The sequence below is a fragment of the Rhinoraja longicauda genome, chromosome 4 (genome assembly GCF_053455715.1).
Source record: "Rhinoraja longicauda isolate Sanriku21f chromosome 4, sRhiLon1.1, whole genome shotgun sequence".
Classification (NCBI taxonomy): Eukaryota; Metazoa; Chordata; class Chondrichthyes; order Rajiformes; family Arhynchobatidae; genus Rhinoraja; species Rhinoraja longicauda.
Genome location: NC_135956.1, coordinates 83,918,999 through 83,943,709, shown reverse-complemented (window position 1 = coordinate 83,943,709; position 24,711 = coordinate 83,918,999). Strand labels below are relative to the sequence as shown.

The window sequence follows — 24,711 nt, the reverse complement described above, 5'->3', positions numbered from 1 at the left end:
TGTAACAAAGGTCCTTCACTTGACAATAATCACCTGTTATGCTATTTGAAATTCCCTGTGCCAGATTACGATGTGCTCACAAATTTCCCTCCCTACATGGCTTTTCTTTCTTATGTATAAGAAAATAACTGCAGATGCTGGTACAAATCGATTTATTCACAAAATGCTGGAGTAACTCAGCAGGTCAGGCAGCATCTCGGGAGAGAAGGAATGGGTGACGTTTCGGGTCGAGACCCTTCTTCAGACTCAAGAAGGGTCTCGACCCGAAACGTCACCCATTCCTTCTCTCCCGAGATGCTGCCTGACCTGCTGAGTTACTCCAGCATTTTGTGAATAAATCGGCTTTTCTTTCTTGTTTGGTTGTTATGCCACAGATGGAGGTTATTCAGCCAACTTAGGCCACTGCTGACTCCCTGAAGAGCAGTCCCAAAAGTCCCATTTTTATCCCCTCTGATTTCCCTGTAAACTTGCAATTTATTCTCTCTCCATGCTCAACAACTCTCCTTTGATTCTTTCGCCACTTACTAACATTAAAGAAGTAATGATGGGCAGGTGGCACAGTGGCTCAGCAGTTAGTGCCTCTCAGCTCCACCGAACAAGTGCGACACAGAAACGAGCCCTTCAGTAACCTTTGTCCATGCTGCCTATAATGCTTTGGCGATGCAAGTCGAGATGCTTCTTAAATGTTGTGCCTCCACCATCTCTTCAGACGACAACCTGAAGGTTGGAGTCTGAAGAAGTGGTGGAGACACAACATTTCTCAAAACACGTGAGAAAATCCCCCCTCAAACCTCTTACCTTAATTTGGGATAATTAACTTAATGGCATTTCTTTGTGGGTTGAAACTGAGGAAAATCAATTCCTTTACAGGGAGAAAGTGCAAATTTCACACAGACAATACTGGAAGTTAAAATTAAACCCAGTACATTGTAGCTCCGAGACACTAACTGATGAGTCACTGTGCCACCTACAGAGCTACTGAGCAATTATTTCTTTCTCCCTTTCCTCTGTGTCCATGCCATTCCTCAATCAAACCCACTTGGTTGAGTAGTGTAGACACAAAGAACTGCAACTGCAGGTTTACAAATTAAAAACAGTGCTCGAGTAACTCAGTGAGTCAGGCAGCGTCTCTGGAGGCCGTGGATTAGTGACGTTCGAGTCGGGATCTTTCTTGAGTGGTTCCTTGCTGCAGGCGAAAGGCAGCGAGGGGGTGCAGGCTATTGTAGTCATCACTTGAGTAATGACAAAGCACGTACGCGAAACAAGATGAATTCCTAAGCTAATTACAATGGAAATCTAAGATAACTGTCTGGCTTGCTGGCTTCTGAAAGCACATTACTTGTTGAAGATCTAAATCGATAAGGTGAAATAAAATCCAGTAAATGTAACTCCTGACGTATATGTTAAAATGACTTTGCATCCTCTATAACAAAATAGTGACATTAGAGGTAAACGACTGTAGAGCAGGGAAATAAGTCCTTCGGCCCAACTTATCCATGCCCCCCCATCTAAGGTAATCTCATTTGCCTGCTTTTAGCCGATACCCATCTAAACCTTTTGAATCTATGGACCTGTCCAAATGTCTTTTAAATGTTGTTAAAGTACCTGCTTCAACTACCTAATCTGGCAGCCCATTCCATTTATTCACTGTGTGGAAAAAGTTGCCCCTGGGGTTCCCTTAAAATCTTTTCCCTATCTTTGTTAAAAAAAAACGGTTAACAATTTAGATTAGTTTCTGAGTTGGTGATACAATTTGTTTCACTATTTTTCAGGATGAAATACCTGAATATGTGTAACAGCCCCAAGCTGGAGGAGCCTGTCATTTAAATCATAAACACTGTAACCCTGGACTGAATTAAGCTCAGTTATGAGTTTTGTGTCTGATGAAGGATGTGGAGAAGACTTGTAACTTTCATTCTTGCTCTATGTTGCTCCAGCACACATGGAGCAAGTATTTTCCCCACACTCACACTACTTCTTCTGTTCCTTGCCAATCACTCTGAATGGAATTTCCTATCCCTGTACAGTCATCTGTGATTTAGGAACAGTCACAAAATTCTTCAAAGTGCTCGGAAAGGGTAATAAAAGAACAGAAAGTGCTTAAAGCAACCTGTTTCTAGGACAGGACCATAAATACTTCTATATTTCCTTTCTCCAAATCAGCACAAGCTGTTCACAAAATGAGTTCCCATTCCTATTACTTTGTCTTCACCAGTCGTTCAGCAACGACTCACGCTGCCCGATAACATTTGTTTTTCCAATTTCAGCCTATCACCAATGGGACACTTCAGCACCTGAAATCGTCCAGCAAATAAATATATATGGAGCCACAGGGACAGCAGATGTGGAGTAATTCAGCGGGTCAGGCAGCATTTGTGGAGGAAAAGGAGAGGTGATGTTTCAGCTCAGGACCCTCCCTCAGACACAATATAAATGCCTGGGCACCACTCCAAAGTCAGGATTACCTTCTCTCCCTAAAACCCATCTTGCCTAGAGAACCCTGGTGCTGATGTACACCATTTTGTTGCTCACTGCCTCTTTGCAAATGTCCAAAAACGATCCACTGACAAATTTCAGAATCACCGAATTTTGACAAATGCAACTTCTCTATTGGCTGCTTTGCAAAAATCCCTAAAGTGCAGGCATTCATACAGGGAATTCATGTCCTTATAGACGTTCCCTGACAATTACCTGTCGTAAGTGCCCTTGACACAAAGGGGCTGCCTTCTGTGTGCATTGTTTTTCAGAAGACTGTGTGGATTCCTCTACCTGCTTGGCATATTGCATTTCCTCAAGGAAGTTTTGAGCACATCCTTAAAAACCATTCCTCTGTCCATCTGCAAATCTCTTCCCTCTTTCTCTTTGTCCTATTTCCAGACTAATATACATCCTTGTGTTTTGCTGTAAACATTCAAGTCAAGTCAAGTCAAGTCAAGTCAATTTTATTTGTATAGCACATTTAAAAACAGCCCACGTTGACCAATGTGCTGACCATCAGTTCAAGTACTAAGAAACGAACATACAATGGCACACAAACATAACAGCACATACATAAACAGTTCACAGCGCCCCCTCAGAGGGCCTCAAACGCTAGGGAGTTGAAATAGGTTTTGAGCCTGGACTTAAAGGAGTCGATGGAGGGGGCAGTTCTGATGGGGAGAGGGATGCTGTTCCACAGCCTAGGAGCTGCAATCGCAAAAGCGCGGTCACCCCTGAGCTTAAGCCTAGACCGCGGGATAGTCAGTAGCCCCAAGTCGGCCGACCTGAGGGACCTGGAGATTTAGATTTTTTTTTAGATTTAGAGATACAGCGTGGAAACAGGCCCTTCGGCCCACCGGGTCCGCGCCTCCCAGCGATCCCAGCACAGTGGTGGGATAGAGTGGTGGGTTAGAAGATTTTGGGGCTTTGTATGTGAATAGGAGGAGCTTTCAGGTTGTACCTCTACAGCTTTTCTGCATTATTATTATTATTATTATGTGCTTATGTTTGAAAACAAATGAATTTGGAGCCCAGAGCTCTAAACCATGGAATCCACACTGGGGTGTTCAAAGAATTTGAAACCTAATGCTTCTCCCTCCTTGTAGTCTCATGCGACATGATCCATTTCTGATTGCATGCCATCATATCCATCCTTTGCAGACAGTAGGAACCACCCTCAGTGTTGCTGAACCTTCTCCCCAAACTGCTCTATGGTATTCTAAGCTCTACTGTTTCCCATTTCCAACCCTCCTTCTCCCGAAGGCCACTACTGCCACTGGAAATTCAGCTCCCAATGCAGATTAGCTTTCAAAATAAAAGCAAATATATGGGGAATATTGAATAGTTAGGGCTGCATCTGTCAAGTCAAGTCAAGTCAAGTCAATTTTATTTGGATAGCACATTTAAAAACAACCCACGTTGACCAAAGTGCTGCACATCTGATTAGGAAAAAAAAAAGAAACATACAGTGGCAGGCAGCCAAACACAACGGCGCGGCCATGAGAAGATGGACACTGAGTCCTGCTGCATGGGGACCTGAGGAGACCTTGCTTCCATCTCTTGAGACCAGCTCCAGGTGTGGCCAAGAATTGGGTGTCATCTTGAAGGTAGATCCTAGAACAACTTCTGCACTAACCTTCAAGTTGCACGCCATTCTGACTTGGAATAGTTCTATCAATCCTTCATTGCAGGGTCAAAATCCTGGCACTTCCATACATCAGCACTGTGGGGTCGACTTCAACATCCAACACCCACCCATTTGAATGGTTACATTCAAGAAGACAGCACAGTGATGCAACGGTAGAGTTGCCGCCATGCAGCGCCAGAGACCCGAGTTCGATCCTGACCACGGGTGCTGTCTGTACACAGTTTGTTTGTTCTCCCTGTGAAGACAGGTTTTTCTCCAGGTGCTCCGGTTTACACGGACTTAAACGGTACGTGTTTAAGACGTGGTCGTATTAGAAATAAAAAGGTATAGAGAGGGGGAGTCCAAGAGGTGGGAGACTGGTGGAGACGGGAGATGGGGGTCATCACTGGGTGGTGAGGGCTCCTTCCCATAGAAAAAGGCACAGAGGCGGGGGCGACGGAAGAAAAGCTCTACCTCGTGGCGGACGCAGACCACGTTGAGGTGGGGATGGAGGGGAACGAAGGTGAGGCCTCTGCTGAGGATTTTAGAAATAAAAAGGTTTAGAGGAGAGGGAACCAGTGGAGACGGGAGAAGGGGTCATCACTGGGTGGTGAGGATTCTTAGAAATAGAAAGGTCTAGAATGGGTAGAAGGCCGTTCGGGGGAGTCCAAGCTTTGTAGGTTAATTGGCTTTGGTAACTTTGTCCCTAGCGTGTGTATGTTATCATATCATATCATATCATATATATACAGCCGGAAACAGGCCTTTTCGGCCCACCAAGTCCGTGCCGCCCAACGATCCTCGTACATTAACACTATCCTACACCCACTAGGGACAATTTTTACATTTACCCAGCCAATTAACCTACATACCTGTACGTCTTTGGAGTGTGGGAGGAAACCGAAGATCTCGGAGAAAACCCACGCAGGTCACGGGGAGAACGTACAAACTCCTTACAGTGCAGCACCCGTAGTCAGGATCGAACCTGAGTCTCCGACGCTGCATTCGCTGTAAAGCAGCAACCTACCGCTGCGCTACCGTATGTTGATATATGGAGTGATCGCTGGTTGGCATGGATGCGGTGGGACGAAGGGCCTTTTCCCCCGCTGTATCACTAGGTTAATTCCCGGAATGGCGGGACTGTCGTATGTTGAAAGGCTGGAGCGATTGGGCTTGTATACACTGGAATTTAGAAGGATGAGGGGGGATCTTATTGAAACATATAAGATAATTAGGGGATTGGACACATTAGAGGCAGGAAACATGTTCCCAATGTTGGGGGAGTCCAGAACAAGGGGCCACAGTTTAAGAATAAGGGGTAGGCTATTTAGAACGGAGATGAGGAAGAACTTTTTCAGTCAGAGAGTGGTGAAGGTGTGGAATTCTCTGCCTCAGAAGGCAGTGGAGGCCAGTTCGTTGGATGCTTTCAAGAGAGAGCTGGATAGAGCTCTTAAGGATAGCGGAGTGAGGGGGTATGGGGAGAAGGCAGGAACGGGGTACTGATTGAGAGTGATCAGCCATGATCGCATTGAATGGCGGTGCTGGCTCGAAGGGCTGAATGGCCTACTCCTGCACCTATTGTCTATTGTCTATTGTCTATCTCCAAAGTCTAAAAGCAACTCTCCATCATTTTCTCTGCCTTGGGTAGAAATGCTGTCCTTATTATGATGCTGTGAAAGAATAACTTTAAAAAAATCTAGAAACAAGTAACTGCAGATCCTAGTTTACCAAGGAAAGACACAAAAATGCTGGAGTAACTCGGCGGGCCTGGCAGCATCCCTGGAGAATATGAGAAAGAGACGTTTTGGGTAGTGACCCTTCTTCTTGCAACTGGTCCAAAACGCCACAGCGAGACTCCTGACGGGTACCCGTAAAAGGGACCACATCACGCCGATTCTGGCCTCTCTCCACTGGCTCCCTGTACGGTACAGAATCAACTTCAAGCTCCTCCTATTCACATATAAAGCCCTAAATGGACATTCCCCCCCCTACATCAAAAATCGTCTAACCCACCTCTCTAACTCCAGGTCCCTCAGGTCGGCCGACTTGGGGCTACTCACTCTCCCGCGGTCTAGGCTTAAGCTCAAGGGTGACCGCGCTTTTGCGGTTGCAGCTCCTAGACTGTGGAACAGCATCCCTCTCCCCATCAGAACTGCCCCCTCCATCGACTCCTTTAAGTCCAGGCTCAAAACCTATTTCTACTCCCTAGCGTTTGAGGCCCATTGAGGAGGCGTTGTGAACTGTTTTGTATGTGCTGTTATGTTTGTGTGCTACTGTATGTTTCTTTTTTTTTTTTTTCCTTAGTAACTAATCAGATGTACAGCACTTTGGTCAACGTGGGTTGTTTTTAAATGTGCTATACAAATAAAATTGACTTGACTTGACTTGACTTCTTCGGACTGATGAATACTTCCCAGCAATTTTTTCCACTTTGGATTTCCAGAATCTGCAGTAACTTGTTTATGTGCTGACGATTCCTTTCAGAGTTCCTTTGAAGCCACTGTCGGGAATAGATCAGACTGATGCAAGTGGATTGTTTATCTAGTCTTAGTTCAGGTGATTTTTCCATTGTCAGATCTAACAAGGTGTCAGGGACATAGCGATTTCAGTTAATCAATCAAACATATGTTGATGTACAAGTTCCACACCGTTTCATAAGGGATTCACAGTTGTCAGATCTCTTTGTAGAAAACTCTAGAGCCTGGAGACAAATGTTTTCCCTTTTCTTCAGTCGTGCAGTCCGTAGTTTCATGTGGCTTTTATATCTTTGGTTCGGTTGTTAATGGGTACATGGCCATAATGTTTGATTTTTTTGGAATCATTGAAGCTGTTGCCAAGCAAAGACTGCTAATGTGCCTTAGATAGACACAAAATGCTGGAGTAACTCAGCGGGACAGGCAGCATCTCTGGATAGAAGGAATAGGTGACGTTTTGGGTAAAGACCCTCCTTCAGTCTGAAGTCCATCATTTTGTGTCTATCTTTGGTGGAAACCAGCATTTGTGGTTCCTTCCTGCACACTGCTAATGTACCTTTTTTCATTTGGACATTTCATTTGGAGAAAGGGATAGAATTTAATTTTTTCCCTCCTTAATCTGGGTGTGTTGTGGTCAGTTTTTCTTTCTCTTGTTTAGAACAGATTTTGAAGAGTGCTATGCTGAGACAATAACCTGAAATTAATTACATTAGTAATGGCAAAGCTGTCAATGTTGACTCCCATAAAGTGATCAAAGCAGAATGGAATGTTTAGCTTCTGTACATGCAGCTAAATGTGTAAACGAGAAGTGGTTGTCGTTGATAAAGTACATTCGTCAGGGTATGCTGTTGTGGTATTAGCTAACCGAACAGTGAAAACAATACTGCTTTTGATATGAACTTCAACCATTTACACATGATCCTTGCTTTATGAAGCAAAGATAAATATAAATCTTTATTCAATCTGGACTAAAAAGTTCTGAATGGCATAATAAATTGTAATGACAGTTAAACAATCTTGATAACTCGAGTTTCATTCTCCAAGGCATTAACAAAAAATCAGATTTATGTTTTTCTAACATTCATATTCCCCCTTTGAATCTCGTGTGTATATCACAATTCTCTTTTCTGGAGAATTACTTACATTTTGTTTCCATGAAGAGCCTGTTTTTTTCTACTTCACTGCTTTGAGAGAAATCTTCAATTTGATTAATAATCAGCTGCATGGTGACTACTCTGTTGGTGGATCATCGCTGGAAGGCACTAAATTGAAACTGAAGTCAGAATAAAGAAGTGCTTTGGGGTTTAATTTAGTTTTAGTTTAGAGAAATAGGCCCTTCGGCCCACCGAGTCCATACCTACCAATGATCCCCGCACATTAACACACACTCGGGACAATTTACACTTATACCAAGCCAATTAATCCCACAAAACTGTTCGACTTTGGAATGTGGGAGGAAAACCGAAGATCTCGGAGAAAACACATGTAGGTCACGGGAAGACCGCACAAACTCCGTGCAGAGAGCACGCGTAGTCGGGATCGAAACCGGGTCTCTGCTGCTTACAGCAAGCACTGTCAGGCAGCAACTCTACCTCTGCACCACTGTGCCGCACTCTGTTGAAACATTGAGAAAAATTGCTTTGAGGTTGAGATTAAACATCGATCCTTTCTTAGTGGCTGCAAGATGGGTAGTTGAAGGATAACTATCAACATAGGGCGGCACAGTGGCGCAGCGGTAGAGTTGCTGCCTTACAGCGAATGCAGCGCCGGAGACTCAGGTTCGATCCTGACTACGGGCACCGTCTGTAGGGAGTTTGTACATTCTCCCCGTGACCTGTGTGGGTTTTCTCCGAGATCTTCGGTTTCCTCCCGCACTCCAAAGACGTACAGGTTTGTAAAAATTGTCGCTAGTGGGTACTAAATAACTACGTACAGGTATGTAGGTTAATTGACTGGGTAATATGTAAAAATTGTCCCTAGTGTGTGTAGGATAGTGTTAATGTGCGGGGATCGCTGGGCGGCGCGGACTCGGTGGGCCGAAGGGCCTGTTTCCGCGCTGTATCTCTAAAAAAAATCTTTAAAAAATCAAAGGAACCAAAAAAGTATTTCTATTTCAAAAAGTTATTTGAACTTGAAGTTATCTAAAACACAAATTTTGTGATGTTGGCTCCCCAAGCAGGTAGTGGTTCATAAGAAAAAGGAACGAGTCTGCCAGTACGATTAGGAAAAAAAACAATTAAACTGGGATTTGTGATAACTTCTTCAGATTTAAATTGCATAATCTGCAAATATCAGATGGTGAATTAGATCATAATTCTCAAACTGGACTAATAGTAAATAGCAAACACAATTTACGTCCTTTTTTTAAAAGAAAACAATAGCAAAACAAACAGCCGTTTCATTTTTAACTTGGGGGAAAAAATTCAACATGTGCACCACAGAAATAAACTAATCAGTTCAACTTTTGCGCTATGTCTACCACAGCCGAGAGTAATTCCGCTTTTTTATTTCTTTGTCTCTCATGTCATGCTTCAATTTCTACTGCATGGAGAACACTCAGTAAATCATATCTATCCTAATCTGATTAGAACCAGTTTCACCGTGCCAGAAAACCTAACCTGAATCGTGTCATGTTGGACACTGACCAAATGGTGTAGCAAATGTTGGGGGAGTCCAGAACAAGGGGCCACAGTTTAAGAATAAGGGGTAGGCCATTTAGAACTGAGATGAGGAAAAACTTTTTCAGTCAGAGAGTTGTAAATCTGTGGAATTCTCTGCCTCAGAAGGCAGTGGAGGCCAATTCTCTGAATGCATTCAAGAGAGAGCTAGATAGAGCTCTTAAGGATAGCGGAGTCAGGGGGTATGGGGAGAAGGCAGGAACGGGGTACTGATTGAGAATGATCAGCCATGATCACATTGAATGGTGGTGCTGTCTTGAAGGGCCGAATGGCCTCCTCCTGCACCTATTGTCTATTGTCTAAATCGCTCAAATTTGTCCTGTCCACACAAGATCCACTCTCATGAATTACCAATCACCAGCAAAGAAACAGAGGATGGTGGAATCAATGTTCGAAGTAGATCCTACACATCACTCATCTGTTTGTAGGTGCTGAGTTTGAGTTTCAAGTCAAGTTGGCTTTATTGTCACAAGAACAGTGAGGTACTGGCACAATGAGAAGCTTGCCTGCAGTAGCATCACAGGCATGTAGGTTCAGACAACACACAAAACATAAATTATATATAAATTACACAAAGTTTAGAAGACAGTGATGAGAAAAAGACTGTGGAACAAAACAAGATATTAGTGCAAAAGTACACAATCGGAAATCAAGTCCATGGTGTGCAAGAGGAGGTCCGTTGTATTCTGTTGCCAAGGCTACCAACCACATTGCACCATGCTTTAAATGTGAACCAATGTATTACGGCCAGCTTCTCGTCTTTCTTATAAAGCCCCAAAGCTGCCGTTGACGAAGGATAGGAGAACAATGTCTTCTTGACACAAATAAGCAACAACAAAGAGATCGCCGTGACGTTTCAGTTAGTTAGTCGTTTATTTGAAGTTGCAATAAAACATATTGGCAAATCTCTTGTCATTAACATGTTATTGATTAGTTTGGTAAAAATCTAATATCCTACCGTCGATCCTTCGTGACTTATACGAACTACCACGCCTTACATCCGGTAGGCACTTCTTGTATTTTCTTTGGCCACCAAAATCTTATTATTTAGTAGGCTCTTATAGTTAAAATCCTTGCTGCCGATCTTCTACCGGCAGGTTCTTCACGTGAATTGAAGCATTACGTCAGTGCTGGGAGATCTCTGGCTCTGCCCAGACCATATACGAAAGCATAGTATTAACCTCTTATCATCCAAAATAATACAGCAGGATACAAAATAATATAATATACTAAAATAACTAATAAACGCAAAATGGCTCCTACACAATGAGTTACATTCTAATGATTAGATCAGTGTGACAGAAGTATTGACGGATCAGGAAGTCCAGGTAAAGTTAATGTTATTGGGCATCAAAGCAATAACATTCTGCTGGAGATGCAAGTGACTGCAGATGCCGCAATCTGGTGCAACAACAACGTGCTGGAGGAACTCAGTGGGCCGAGCAGCATCTGTGAAATGAAAGGAATAGCCGACATTTTGTGTTGAAACCCCGCATCGTGCCTCTTTACATTCCACTGAAATGTTCTCAGAAAAATAACATTGCTTCAGTTGTTAGTCATTTACTTCAACCTCAAGTCATTGCTTGACGAAAGGGTCCCAGGCAGAACTATTTCAGCTGCTTGGAAGAAAATCCTTCCGTCACCAAGTCAGAAGAGGGGACATCATTTGGTGATTGCCTAATGCTCCATTTGCAACCGTTCAGAACAAGAATATACTACTGCATGTTGTAAGACATATATATATATAACAGTCAAGCTTGGATTGATCTGTGGCAATAAATATATAAATGGCATTAATGTCAGGAAATGATCATTTTCAACAAGAGTGCCTAAGCTTCCAGCCTTAGCTTTAATTTTCATGGGCATTGCTTAGTATCCCACAGCCAACAACTTGGAGATCACTATTAACCAGAAACTCCACTGGTCCAGCCATTCATTTAACATTATGGCTCCAAGAATAGATCAGAGGCTGGAGTCTTTACCACCTATAGAAAATATGTTTAATTCAAATTTACCAGAGTTATTTGGTGTGATATTTAGATGAAGTATGATGAAGATGATGTTTTGGTGTCTAGGATAGTCACTCCTCACCTCTTTATTTCAGCTCTTTGTCTGTGATTGGATCAAGGCCATGATGCGATCTAGAGTAACGTGGTCTTGGTAAAACCTTAACTGCTTATCGATGAACAGAATATTGGAGATGGTGCTTCAAGGCACTGATCATTTGATGTGACGGAAATGCATAGTTTTGATTTCATCCATTTGCTGTGGGATCTCTTGTCTATATCCATTACATGATGTTTTTGCAATAGCGCTTGTATTACAGCTTCACCATTGACATCCCTTTTAAATACAGCTTTTCCCAGAGTGCCATTCTAAACACCTCAGAACCAGATTGACCTCTTGCTTTCATTTTTTGTACCTCCAGAGTGAGGAAAACCTTGACCCATGAAGTTACACATCGGGGGGGGGGGGGGGGGGGGGGGGGATACATTTTTGCAACTATTAATGATCCAAAGTGCCTCTTTACTGCCATGTTTCGAGCTGTCGGATCTGTACTGAATATATATCAATGAGCTTAATATTTAAGGTTGAGGAAGAAATTCAAATTGTTTCAACAAGAATACGCACTGTACTTGTCATCCATCTGTATAGTTGGTATTCTGATGAACGGGTCTGAGAGTAACAAATGGGTGGGGTTCCAGCCTGTACAGTTGCTGGGAGTGTACAGCTCGGATGGGGAAAGAACAGGCAGCAGGAAGAATGGAGGAATCTCAATGGAGGAAAATGAAAAAGGAGCTATGGATTTCTTAACAGGGAATGAAGCTCCTGTAGTCAATACATGTGAATATAAGCCTTAAAATATATATATTGTTTTGTGATCAGGATTTGCCTTGCTAGAAGGGAAAGCTGCCATGGTTCTGGGCAACCTCATGCCAAATATTGTTGAGCATCAACCTTTACATCATCAGATGATTAATCCCCAAACTTAGTTAACAGCAATAGCAATCTAAAGCCTTTTCATAACTGCTTAAAGCTATATGCTCTTCTGTCACCAACCGGATGTCAGGGAGATGCTGCTTACACTTGCCACTAGCCTGAATAATTGACCTGAAGTATCACTGGAGAATGGCATGTTTCCCAAATAAAGATTGCAAGTGAATCTGTTAACACAATGCCCTTGCAAGCAGGCAAATTCGAAAGGATATTTAATGAGAAGCTTATGGCTAATTAGCTGGGTGCTTTTACCCTCTTGCCTCCCCCCCCCCCCCCCCTCCCCACCCAACACGTGCACACATACGCACACACGACAACAAAGATTAAACTATGCAAAAGGCTGCCTCTGAGTGCTGCCTCTCCTTCCCAGGACCGCAAACTGAGGGCATTCCTTCTCCCATCCCAAGATTTTTAATATCTCAGGTTGAGGTAGGATCAGGGGCAAGATTATAATCATAAACAATGTCAGAGTTTTATGAGAAAAATTCAGACGCTTGAAATGGTGCCATAGTTGTTTTCTTCAGAGATGTTGCCTGATTTGCTGAGTATTTCCAGCATTTTCTGTTTGTTGGTTTCAAATTATCAAGAGCTACGTTTCTTGTCTTTGCTTTAGACAGGGTCATTTTGGAAAGGCTATTTCTTTATGAATCAGCAAATTAAAACCACTGAACATGTACACAACTGAATTGGTTCAGATGCCTGGCATCCAAAAGGGGACGATGGCTAACATTTTTGGCTCCACTTCGTAATTAGTTAATTTGGGCTTTTCTGTCAATATCCAACCTAATCCGACATAGAGCACTTAGTTGCTGCTCTCACTCACAGTACTTTGAAAATAAATCCAGATGCTTTTCAAATGAAATTTTCACTCAGAGAGTTGTAAATCTGTGGAATTCTCTGCCTCAGAAGGCAGTGGAGGCCAATTCTCTGGATGCGTTCAAGAGAGAGTTAGATAGAGCTCTTAATGATAGGGGAGTCAGGGGGTATGGGGAGAAGGCAGGAACGGGGTACTGATTGTGGATGATCAGCCATGATCACATTGAATGGCAGTGCTGGCTCGAAGGGCCGAATGGCCTACTCCTGCACCTATTGTCTATTGTCTATTGAAATAATGTTTTAAGGCACTGAGTTCTAAATGCCTACAGCACATGGGTGGGGGGAAATGTCCTCACCTCCTCTCTAACCTTCTACAAATTACTTTAAACATGCTTTAAATTTACACTTCCTGTTTTTAACCCCTCTGTTAAGAGAAATAAGCCCGCCCATTTATTCCATCTAGGTCATTCAAAATGTTATGCACAATTAAATTCCTCCTCAACCTTTTTTATTTCAAAGAGAACAATCCCAATTTATCCAATCTTTCCTTGAGATAAAAATGCTCAGTCCTCACAACATTCTTGGAAACCACTTCTGCACCATTTCCAGTGCAATTGCATCTCTTGTATAATGTGGTGACAAGAACTGTACACAATACTCAATCTGTGGCCTAAATGCTGTCATGGAGTTCAAGGATTGCCACCGTGCTCTTATATTCTTTCAGCTTGCATAGAAAGCTTCTGTAACAATTTTATCAACCTCTCCTGCTAACCTTAAGGATCTGTTGAAAAACACTCTAAGGCCCCTCTGTTCCTCATTCCTCTCATTTTCTCACCGTTTGTTGCCTTACTGTAATCGCCCAAATGCATTACCCCAATCTTTTTCACAACTCTTCGGTCTGTCGATTATCCTCCTGCAGTTTAAGATTTTGTTCCTCGGTGTCAACCACACGGCCGAATTATTTATTATTGGCAGATTTCTTTATTGAATCCCTGCTTTTTTTTCTAAATAATTAAAATATACCATGAACAGTAACAAATAAAATATGCGGTCTTGTACAATTCCACTGGAAATGATCTAGCTACAAAACACTTGTCTTCCATTACCCTTTGCTTACTGCCAGTGAGCTAATCTTTGCGTATCCAATTTCCTACTCTCCTATCTGGATCAAATGGGCCTCAGCTTTTCATAACCAGTTTGCAATGTGGGACCTTGTCAAAAACATTGCTAAAATTCACACAGATCATATCAAATGCACAACCCTCGCTGATCCTGTCGGACAAAGACGTTCTATCAGGTTAGCAAATCCCTGCTGTCTGTTTTTGATCCATCTGTGTCTTTCTAAATGAAGGCTTACTATGTCCCTCAGAAATCATTTCAATAATCTGCTCACAATCACAGTTAAACTGAATAGACTATAATTACTCAATTTATCTCTTCCTTTTTAAATGATGGTACAATGTTAACAGTCCGCCCATTTCCCGTCGCCAGTGAGGATCAGAAACTATTGGTCCCAGCCTCTGCAGTTACCTCCCTTCTTTCATTAAGCAGCCTGACATTTAACTTAAACTAATCTTAAATTGGATACGATCAGTGGAAGAGATCATTACCTAGTTTCGATGATGCTAAACTCTTTCTAACTTTTCCAATGCTTGGCCCATCCAATACTTTGCAACTTTCTCATTAACTACAATGTTAGCATCCAGTGCCTTCATAATAAGGTATAAAGAAGTCACTTGGTATCTTCTCACATCCTCTGCCACTGCGCACAGATTACCATTTTGTACCTTAATAATCTCTATTCTTTCCTTGTTTGTCGTCTTGCTTTTCAGGTTATTATTAAATATTTTTGTTTATTTCATTTTATATGTCACTTTCATTCATGCCCTTCCCTTTGTGATTCTCTTTATAATTTCATCCGAACACTTTCTATACTCTTCTGATGTTCAGTGGTTAAAACTTCCTTTTTTCTTGTCTTATTATTGTTCATGCATTTTGTCACCTTGGAGGCTCCAGACGTGATGGCTCCACCCTTTCTCTGTGTTGGAAAATGTTTATGCCGGAGCACTTGAATATTCCTCTTCATTGTCTGCCAATGCTCTAACACTGATCATGGCTCTGTTCACTAATCATGCTACGTCTGTAGAAATACCATTGCTATTGCCCAGCTCTCTGCCTTAAAACTTAATCAAGAATATATCCTGCCTGCACCCTGTTGAAATTGCTACAGACTACAGGCTATGTCTTTCTGAATGCATTTGTGGAGTTCTGTCGTGTTAAACTGATTGTCTCCCATTCAATATCAGAGTAGATACATAGCCCGCTGTTATTTGCGCTGTGTTGACATGTCGTAGATTTTTCTACACATCTCCTCTTCCATCTCCTTACAGTAAATCTCAGCGATCTTATTTTCCCCATTTTTATTCTTTGTTTCAAACTATTGATGCTTCTTATGTACCACCTCTTCTCGTAGTGTGTAGGAAAATAACTGCAGACGCTGGTACAAATCGAAGGTATCACAAAATGCTGGAGTAACTCAGCGGGTCAGGCAGCATCTCAGGAGAGAAGGAATGGGTGATGTTTCGGGTCAGACTGAAGAAGGGTCTCGACCCGAAACGTCACCCATTCCTTCTCTCCTGTGATGCTGCCTGACCTGCTGAGTTACTCCAGCATTTTGTGAATAAATCGATTTGTACCAGCATTTTATGTGCAACTTTTGCATAATTTAAATGTCATTTGTGCTGTGTGTTTGTTTGTATGAGTCTATCTACCTGTGAAGCTTCTGCAAGCAAGATTCGTCATTGTATGCGCACCTCACCATTTTTGTGCGTGTGACAATAAAGTCAACGTGTTTTTTTTACAGTTGAATCAGAGACAACAATTGTAACCACCCATTAAATGCCAAAAAAAAACCTTTCTCCCATTGTAGATGCATTCCTTCAAACTGTGAGTTTCTTACCTCACTCGGGCTGGTCTGGAGAAACCCCAAGCAGTGATCTACCAATATATATAGTCTGAAGTGACCTGAAACGTCACCCATTACCTTCTCTCCTGAGATGCTGCCTGACCTGCTGAGTTACTCCAGCATTTTGTGAAATAAATACCAATATATAAAGACAAGATGGAAAACTTAAACAAGAGTCATCACTCTCCACCTCCTCCAAGCGCTGAGCAAGATTCTCGAGGAAGTTTGGTGCGATGGCCTATAGCACACAGCAGAAAATGGGGAATGGGGGGACGAGAAATAGGAAATATTACTTCCAAAAAATCTGCATGGGAGCAACCTGTGGAATACAGAATTGAGAGTTGTGCGCACACATTTCCTCATTAATAATAGGCTTGTATACACTGGAATTTAGAAGGATGATAGGGGACCTTATCGAAATGTATAAGATTATTAAGGGGTTGGACACGTTAGAGGCAGGAAACATGTTCCCAATGTTGGGGGAGTCCAGAACTAGGGGCCACAGTTTAAGAATAAGGGGTAGGCCATTTAGAACGGAGATGAGGAAAAGCTTTTTCAGTCAGAGAGTTGTGAATCCGTGGAATTCTCTGCCTCAGAAGGCAGTGGAGGCCAATTCTCTGAATGCATTCAAGAGAGAGCTGGATAGAGCTCTTAAGGATAGCGGAGTCAGGGGGTATGGGGAGAAGGCAGGAACGGGGGTACCGATTGAGAATGATCAGCCATGATCACATTGAACGGCGGTGCTGGCTCGAAGGGCCGAATGGCCTCCTCCTGCACCTATTGTCTATTGTCTATTGACTTGTTGTGTCAACAGGCAAATTGACGAGTATCCAAATAATTTCTGAGGCAGGAGTTGACTCACAGCATGGCCAACATCTCGAAGCACTTTACAATGGATGTAATTGTTACCAGACGGTAGTCATTGAGGCAGTTGATTGTGCACTTCCTGGGCACTGGTATGATAGATGCCCCTTTGAAGCAAGTGAGAACCAAAGACCACAAAAATGAGAGGTTGTAAATGTCCTTGAATACTCAATGGTTCAACGTTACTTTATTATCTTATGTACCTAGAAACAGTGAAATTCCACGTTTTGCATACAATTCAGTAAAATCATATTGTACATCAGCAGAATCGTACCTAAGTACAAGAATGCAACGATTGTAGTGTGATAATAGTAGATCACACTGAGGCATTGCAAAAAGGTGTCACCAATTTCCGGCATCATCTTGTACCCTTCAAATTTCAAGTTCTGAAAATAGAGTCTTATCTTTGCCTTAAAGGTTGGTGTGCAGACCCTGACCGGTTACGCTGTCGGTGCTGGATGCTTTTCATGGATTCATCCCCTTAAAAGATGTTCTGACATTGCCTTGTCAAAAGCCTTGCCAAATTCCATATAGACTACATCTACTGCTTTGCCCTCATCAACCTTCGTAGTTACTTCTTTAAAAATTTCAATCCAATTTGTGAGACACAATTGCCCACATACAAAACTATCCCTATTTGACTATCCCTAGTCAAATCCGGACTATCCAAATGTTGCATACCCCTCAGAATCCTCTTGGTAACTTTCCCAAAACAGATGTTAGCCTTACTGGTTTGTAATTCCCTTTCTTTGCAGCCCTTCTTAAATAGAGACATTTATTCACAAAATGCTGGAGTAACTCAGCAGGTCAGGCAGCATCTCAGGAGAGAAGGAATGGGCGACGTTTCGGACAAGACCCAGTCTGAAGAAGGGTCTCGACCCGAAACATCGCCCATTCCTTATCTCCTGAGATGCTGCCTGACCTGCTGAGTTACTCTAGCATTTTGTGAATAAATACCTTCGATTTGTACCAGCATCTGCAGTTATTTTCTTACACTTCAATAGAGACACATCATTACCCATTCTCCAGTCTTCTAGTACCTCATTCGTGTCTATCAATGATTCCTATATCTCACCCAGGGCTCCTGCAATTCCTTCTCTCATTTCCCACGGTGATCTTGGATACATCTGATCAGACTCAGGAGATTTATCAACCGTTATACATCGTCGGAAGGCTAGCACCTCCTCGACTGTAATACAAACTGTTCTCAAGACATCTACGTTAACTGTCCCATGTTCCCTCATCTCCACAGCAAGAACAGATGACAAATATTCACTGAGCATCTTGCCCATCTCATGCTGCTCCAAACATAAACGGCTGCTTCGGTTTCTGAGGTGCCCTATTCTCTCTCTCTCATTATCCTTTTTCCTCTTAATATGCTTATAAGATCTCTTCGGAATAGCTGCCATTATATTTGCCAGGGCTATATCATGTCCCATTTTTGCCCTCCTGATTTCCGTTAGACAATAGACAATAGGTGCAGGAGGAGGCCATTCGGCCCTTCGAGCCAGCACCGCCATTCAATGTGATCATGGCTGATCATTCTCAATCAGTACCCCGTTCCTGCCTTCTCCCCATACCCCCTGACTCCGTTATCCTTAAGAGCTCTATCTAGCTCTCTCTTGAATGCATTCAGAGAATTGGCCTCCACTGCCTTCTGAGGCAGAGAATTCCACAGATTCACAACTCTCTGACTGAAAAAGTTTTTCCTCATCTCAGTTCTAAATGGCCTACCCCTTATTCTTAAACTGTGGCCCCTTGTTCTGGACTCCCCCAACATTGGGAACATGTTTCCTGCCTCTAACGTGTCCAACCCCTTAATAATCTTAAGAAGATAACTTGATCAGTCTGAAGAAGGGTCTCGACCCGAAACGTCACCCATTCCTTCTCTCCCGAGATGCTGCCTGACCTGCTGAGTTACTCCGGCATTTTGTGAATAAAAACCCTTAATAATCTTATACGTTTCGATAAGATCTCCTCTCATCCTTCTAAATTCCAGTTTTTTTTTCTTTTTTTCTTCTTTTTTTAATGAGCCGCAGCTTTACTGACAACTCCGAATTTCTTCATACAACCATTTTGTATGAATTTCTTCATACAACCATTTTTTTTTTTTTAGATTTACCTCTCAATCCCCTGTACCCCAAGCTGACTGTATCTGACCCGTGGCTCCGTTTTCCTGACTGGAGTGACAATTTCTCTCATCGACCAGGATTCCTTCCTCTCACCTGACACCATTTTCAGGAGCAATGTACTCGGGCACTCGGGCACTACTGTTCACAGTGAAGATCCTGCCCTGGTTTGGCTTCACAAAAAAAGCCCAAGGAACAGGCTTCACGCCAACAGGAACAGGCGTGCATTGAACTCTCATGATCAGAGGTTGTCCAGCTACAGCTCCAGTTCCCTCAATCCAGTCAGGAGCTGCACCTGAACACATAGAAACATAGAAACATAGAAAGTAGGTGCAGGAGTAGGCCATTCGGCCCTTCGAGCCTGTACGCACCGCCATTCAATATGATCATGGCTGATCATCCAACTCAGTAACCTGTACCTGCCTTCTCTCCATACTCCCTGATCCCTTTAGCCACAAGGGCCACATCTAACTCCCTCTTAAATATAGCCAATGAACTGGCCTCAACTACCTTCTGTGGCAGAGAATTCCACAGACTCGCTACTCTCTGTGTGAAGAAATGTTTTCTCATCTCGGTCCTAAAAGACTTCCCCCTTATCCTTAAGCTGTGACCCCTGGTTCTGGACTTCCCCAACATCGGGAACAATCTTCCCGCATCTAGCCTCTCCAACCCCTTAAGAATTTTATATGTTTCTATAAGATCCCCCCTCAGTCTTCTAAATTCCAGCGAGTATAAGCCTAGTCAATCCAATCTTTCTTCATATGAAAGTCCTGCCATCCCAGGGATCAATCTGGTATCCCAGGGATCAATCTCCCACAGGTGTAGCCCTGGGGTCACTGGAAGAAGTCTCCCTGGTCTTGGCACATCCTGCATAATCACATTGCCTTTCACAAAGCTAAATGTAATATATCGAACACATTCTCCTTGTACTTTTGATAACGGAGGCAAAAGTGATGCTATTCTCTCTAATCAGGAAATCGCCGGGAGAGAGTTGCTACACCTAATAATTGAGGGGCCGACAGCAGAGAGAAGTTGTTCCAGTTGTGGACTGAGCGAGTGTGCTTCTGTAGTTTAAACATCTGGATGGCGAGTATCCAGATAAACTTATGGAATGTAAAACCCATTCTGTACTTTAAGATAACTGCAGATGCTGGTACAAATCGAAGGTTTTTATTCACAAAATGCTGGAGTAACTCAGCAGGTCAGGCAGCAGCATCTGTACTTTATTTGTCAATTACCCCTTCTGTACTTTATTTGTCAAGCTGGTTAATGTGATCAGACTTTCTGTTCTCGTTTGCGCTTTTTGTTTTAAATGCAGCTTTAAAAAAAAACCTTTTCACAACACGTTGAGCTTTAGTAATTTGTACCGCACTAAACGTTTCGGAAGCGATACAATCTCAACCCATGGTCCGAGTTTATTATTTAGACAATAGGTGCAGGAGGAGGCCATTCTGCCCTTCGAGCCAGCACCACCATTCAATGTATAATAAGAAAATAACTGCAGATGCTGGTACAAATCGAAGGTATTTATTCACAAAATGCTGGAGTAACTCAGCATGTCAGGCAGCATCTGTGGAGAGAAGGAATGGGTGACGTTTCGGGTCGAGACCCTTCTTCACATTCAATGTGATCATTCATGGCTGATCATTCTCAATCAGTACCCCGTCCCTGCCCTCACCCTATTCCCCCCCTGACTCCGCTATCATGAAGAGCTCTATCTAGCTGAAATATTATGAATGCAAAAATTGTCGACAACCAAACAATTGGGAGCGGTGCAGTGGGTTTAAGGTAAACGTGTAAGAATGTCTAAATTGTGTCTGGGAGTGCAATTTAAAAAAATTAAGTTTTGGGGGGGTTTTGATTTATTTATTTTATTTTTAAAAACGTTGAGACGCAGAAGCAGAACGTGTAACATTGCCGTGCATCAAAAAGCGTGCAGTGCAGGGGAGAGATCATGTGTGTGTAACTCTAACCGAGGCAATCTGTTTCTAATTATACTCCACTGCCAAGCTTCCAACCTCCCCCTCCACCCACCCACCCTTCCCCTCTAAACTCCCACCACATCGCGCATTTGCCCCCCCCCCCCCCCCCATCTGTGGTGGTGGTGGTGGCTTGAGTTTGTCTGGACAGCCCCCTCCTTCCCTCCTTTCCTCCCTCCCTCCCTCCCCGGCTCCCTCCCTCCCCTGTTTCCGCGGTACGCTACAACGCTACAGCAGTACAACGTTACAACGCTACAGCAGTACAACGCTACAGCAGTACAACGCTACAACGCTACAGCAGTACAACGCTGCAACAACCAAATTCACTGGCGCCGGCTTTGCTCTCTCTCTCTCTCTCGCTCTCTGGCCGGTCAGTCGGTCGGCAGACGGACAGGACAGGACAGAGGAGGATCTCATCTCATCTCATCTGGCAGGCAGTAGGCAGTGATTTGGCGGGAGCCCCGGCTTCTCTTGTGTGGGCGCAAACCCCCAACTCATCCAAGCCACTGCCGCAGGGAGCAACGCCCGAGGTACAGTTGCGCTGCCTCTCTCTCCCCCCTCTCCACCAATGCCCTCGGCGCCATGTTTCACCCTCTTTCCCTCTCTCTCTCTCCCTCTCCCTCTCTTCCCCCTCTCCCTCTCTCCCTCCCTCTCTCCCTCCCTCTCTCTCCCCCTCTCCCTCCCTCTCCTCCCCCTCTCCCTCCCTCCCTCTCTCTCTCTCTGGTGGTGGGTGGGTGGGGGGTTGCTGCTTGTTGCTATTTGTAATGGTCAATTCTCCCCCTCTCTCTCTTCCCCCTCCCTCTCTTCCCCTCCTTCTCTTCCCCTCCCCTCTCTTCCCCCTCCCTCTCTCCCCCCCTCCCTCTCTCCCCCCCTCCCTCTCTCCCCCCCTCCCTCTCTCCCCCTCCCTCTCTTCCCCCCTCCCTCCCCCCTCTCTCTCTCCCTCTCTTCCCCCTCTCCTCCCCCTCTGCCTCTCTCTCCCCCCTCCCTCTCTTGCCCCCCTCCCCCCTCCCTCTCTTTTCCCCCTCCCTCTCCCTCTCTTCCCCCCTTCCCCTCCCTCTCTTCCCCCCTTCCCCTCCCTCTCTTCCCCCCCTTCCCCCTCCCTCTCCCTCTCCCCCCTCCCTTCCCCCTCCCTCCCCCCCTCTCTCTCCCCCTCCCTTCTCCCTCTCTCCCCCTCTCTCCCCCTCTCTCCCCTCTTCCCCCTCCCTCCCTCCCCCCTCCCTCCTCCCCCTCTCCCTCCCTCCCCTCTCCCTCCCTCCCCTCTCCCTCCCTCCTCCCCCTCTCCCTCCCTCCCTCCCCCTCTCCCTCCCTCCCTCTCCCTCCCTCCCTCCCCCTCCCTCCCTCCCTCCCCCTCCCTCCCACCCTCCCCTCCCTCCCCTCTCCCCTCTCCCCTTCCCCCTCTCCCCTTCCCCCTCTCCCCTTCTCCCTCTCCCCTTCCCCCTTCTCCCTCTCCCCTTCCCCCTTCCCCTTCCCCCCTCCCCTTCCCCCCCTCCCCTTCCCCCCCCTCCCCTTCCCCCCCTCCCCTTCCCCCCTCCCCTTCCCCCCTCCCCTCCCCCCCCCCCTCCCTCTCCCCTTCCCCCCCCCTCCCCCCCCCTCCCTCTCCCCTTCCCCCCCCCTCCCTCTCCCCTTCCCCCCCCCCTCCCTCTCCCCTTCCCCCCCCCCCTCCCTCTCCCCTTCCCCCACCTCCCTCTCCCCTTCCCCCCCTCCCTCTCCCCTTCCCCCCCTCCCTCTCCCCTTCCCCCCCTCCCCCCTTCCCCCCCCTCCCTCTCCCCTTCCCCCCTTCCCCCCTTCCCCCCTTCCCCCCCTCCCTCTCCCCTTCCCCTCTCCCCTTCCCCCCCTCCCTCTCCCCTTCCCCCCCTCCCTCTCCCCTTCCCCCCCTCCCTCTCCCCTTCCCCCCCTCCCTCTCCCCTTCCCCCCCCTCCCTCTCCCCTTCCCCCCCCTCCCTCTCCCCTTCCCCCCCCTCCCTCTCCCCTTCCCCCCCTCCCTCTCCCCTTCCCCCCCCTCCCTCTCCCCTTCCCCCCCCTCCCTCTCCCCTTCCCCCCCTCCCTCTCCCCTTCCCCCCCTCCCTCTCCCCTTCCCCCCCCTCCCTCTCCCCTTCCCCCCCCTCCCTCTCCCCTTCCCCCCCTCCCCCCTTCCCCCCCCTCCCTCTCCCCTTCCCCCCCCTCCCTCTCCCCTTCCCCCCCTCCCTCTCCCCTTCCCCCCCTCCCTCTCCCTCCCCTTCCCCCCCCTCCCTCTCCCCTTCCCCCCCTCCCTCTCCCCTTCCCCCCCTCCCTCTCCCCTTCCCCCCCTCCCTCTCCCCTTCCCCCCCTCCCTCTCCCCTTCCCCCCTCCCTCTCCCCTTCCCCCCCATCCCTTTCCCCTTCCCCCCCCATCCCTTTCCCCTTCCCCCCCTCCCTCTCCCCTTCCCCCCTCTCCCCCCTCCCCCCCTCTCCCTCTCCCCTTCCTCCCCTTCCCCCTCCTCCCCTTCCCCCTCTCCCTCCCCCTCCCCCTCTCCCTCCCCCCTCCCTCTCCCCTCCCTCTCCCTCTCCCCCTCCCCCTCTCCCCCCTCCCCCTCTCCCCCCTCTCCCCCCTCTCCCCCTCTCCCCCCTCTCCCCCTCCCCTCCCCCCTCCCCCCTCCCCTCACTCCTCCCTCCCTCCCTCCCTCTCTGGTGGTGTTGGGTGGGTGGGTGGGTGGAGGGGTTGCTGCTTGTTGCTATTTGCAATGATCAATTCTCTGGGTGCCGGGGGGATATGGAAGCGGCCAGGGTCGGAGCGGCGGCCGGACTCTCTCTCTCACTCACTCTCTCTCTCGCTGTTTACCTGCTGATTTGAACCACGGTAAAACACACGCACTTTATTTTTTACCTGTGTTTAATAACCGTGCGGATCGTTGCCGGCTCGCACTGTGTCTTTTGGGGGCAGCTTCTCGGTGCGTGTTGTTTGTGAAATGAACAGAAAGTCAGCCGGTGTGACTGCAACGACCTCAACATGTGGGGAATGTTATCCACAAACCTGGCAAAATTTGGTTTCCTTAGGCAGCAGGGAGGGTTATTCTAAGGGCATGGGAGTGAGTGTTCCAGTTTCTCTGTCATACATACATAACGTTATACAACGTTTTGCGTGTAACTACACACAGATACAATCATGTTGCCATGCAGAGAAAAAAGAGGGGTGATTTCCTACTTGATTCATCTCCTTGGGTCTCTGAGATGAATTGCAGCTTTGATTGTCTTCCCGGGTTGCCAGCAGTTCTGCAATGCGGTGGGTGTGGTGTGGAATAAATGGCAGTTGTGGACCGCTGCAGTGTCAGTGACAGTACTCCCCAGACTGCACCGTGACTGAGGGGAAAAAACTAACACTTTCCTTCACTTTAGCCTCGCACCCGACTCTCTCCTCCTCGTCCTCCTCCTCCTCACTGGTAAGTTTATGGCAGCATATGGTTGCTATCAAGAGAAAGCTTTGAAAGTAGTCAGGAATCCATCTTTGGAAAATGGTATCCCAGTTGATGTCTTTCAACTTGAGTGTGTTACATTTTTTTTTGTGAGAGAATATCTTGGGGGGGGGGGGGTGGAATATCTATTAGTTTCGTCTCGATAATGTTCACTGTGTGCTGATTTTATTTTTTTGTCTACAATTAAGAGTGGTTCATGATGCAGCAAAGTATCTCTGATTGATCCAGGTCTCTTAAGATGTTTGCCCGAAGTCGCCCTGCTATAAATATCCTTGTAA

The 24,711-nt window shown here is 45.8% G+C and overlaps 1 protein-coding gene across 16 annotated transcripts in view; it reads left to right on the top strand.

The window, feature by feature from the left end:
* The window catches only part of LOC144592932 (band 4.1-like protein 3), a 477,619-nt gene that overhangs the window by 286,584 nt on the left and 166,324 nt on the right, over positions 1-24,711 (top strand). For 4 of the 16 annotated variants that reach the window (XM_078398231.1, XM_078398230.1, XM_078398229.1 and 1 more), the window contains exon 1: positions 21,246-21,537. The exons of 1 other annotated variant lie outside the window; for it this stretch is intronic. The gene's annotated coding sequence lies outside the window, so the exon portion shown is untranslated. Of the gene's footprint in view, positions 1-21,241; positions 21,538-23,686; positions 23,821-24,158; positions 24,401-24,711 lie in introns of those variants that run through there. 11 more of the 16 variants (XM_078398232.1, XM_078398222.1, XM_078398216.1 and 8 more) reach the window with 6 other exon arrangements.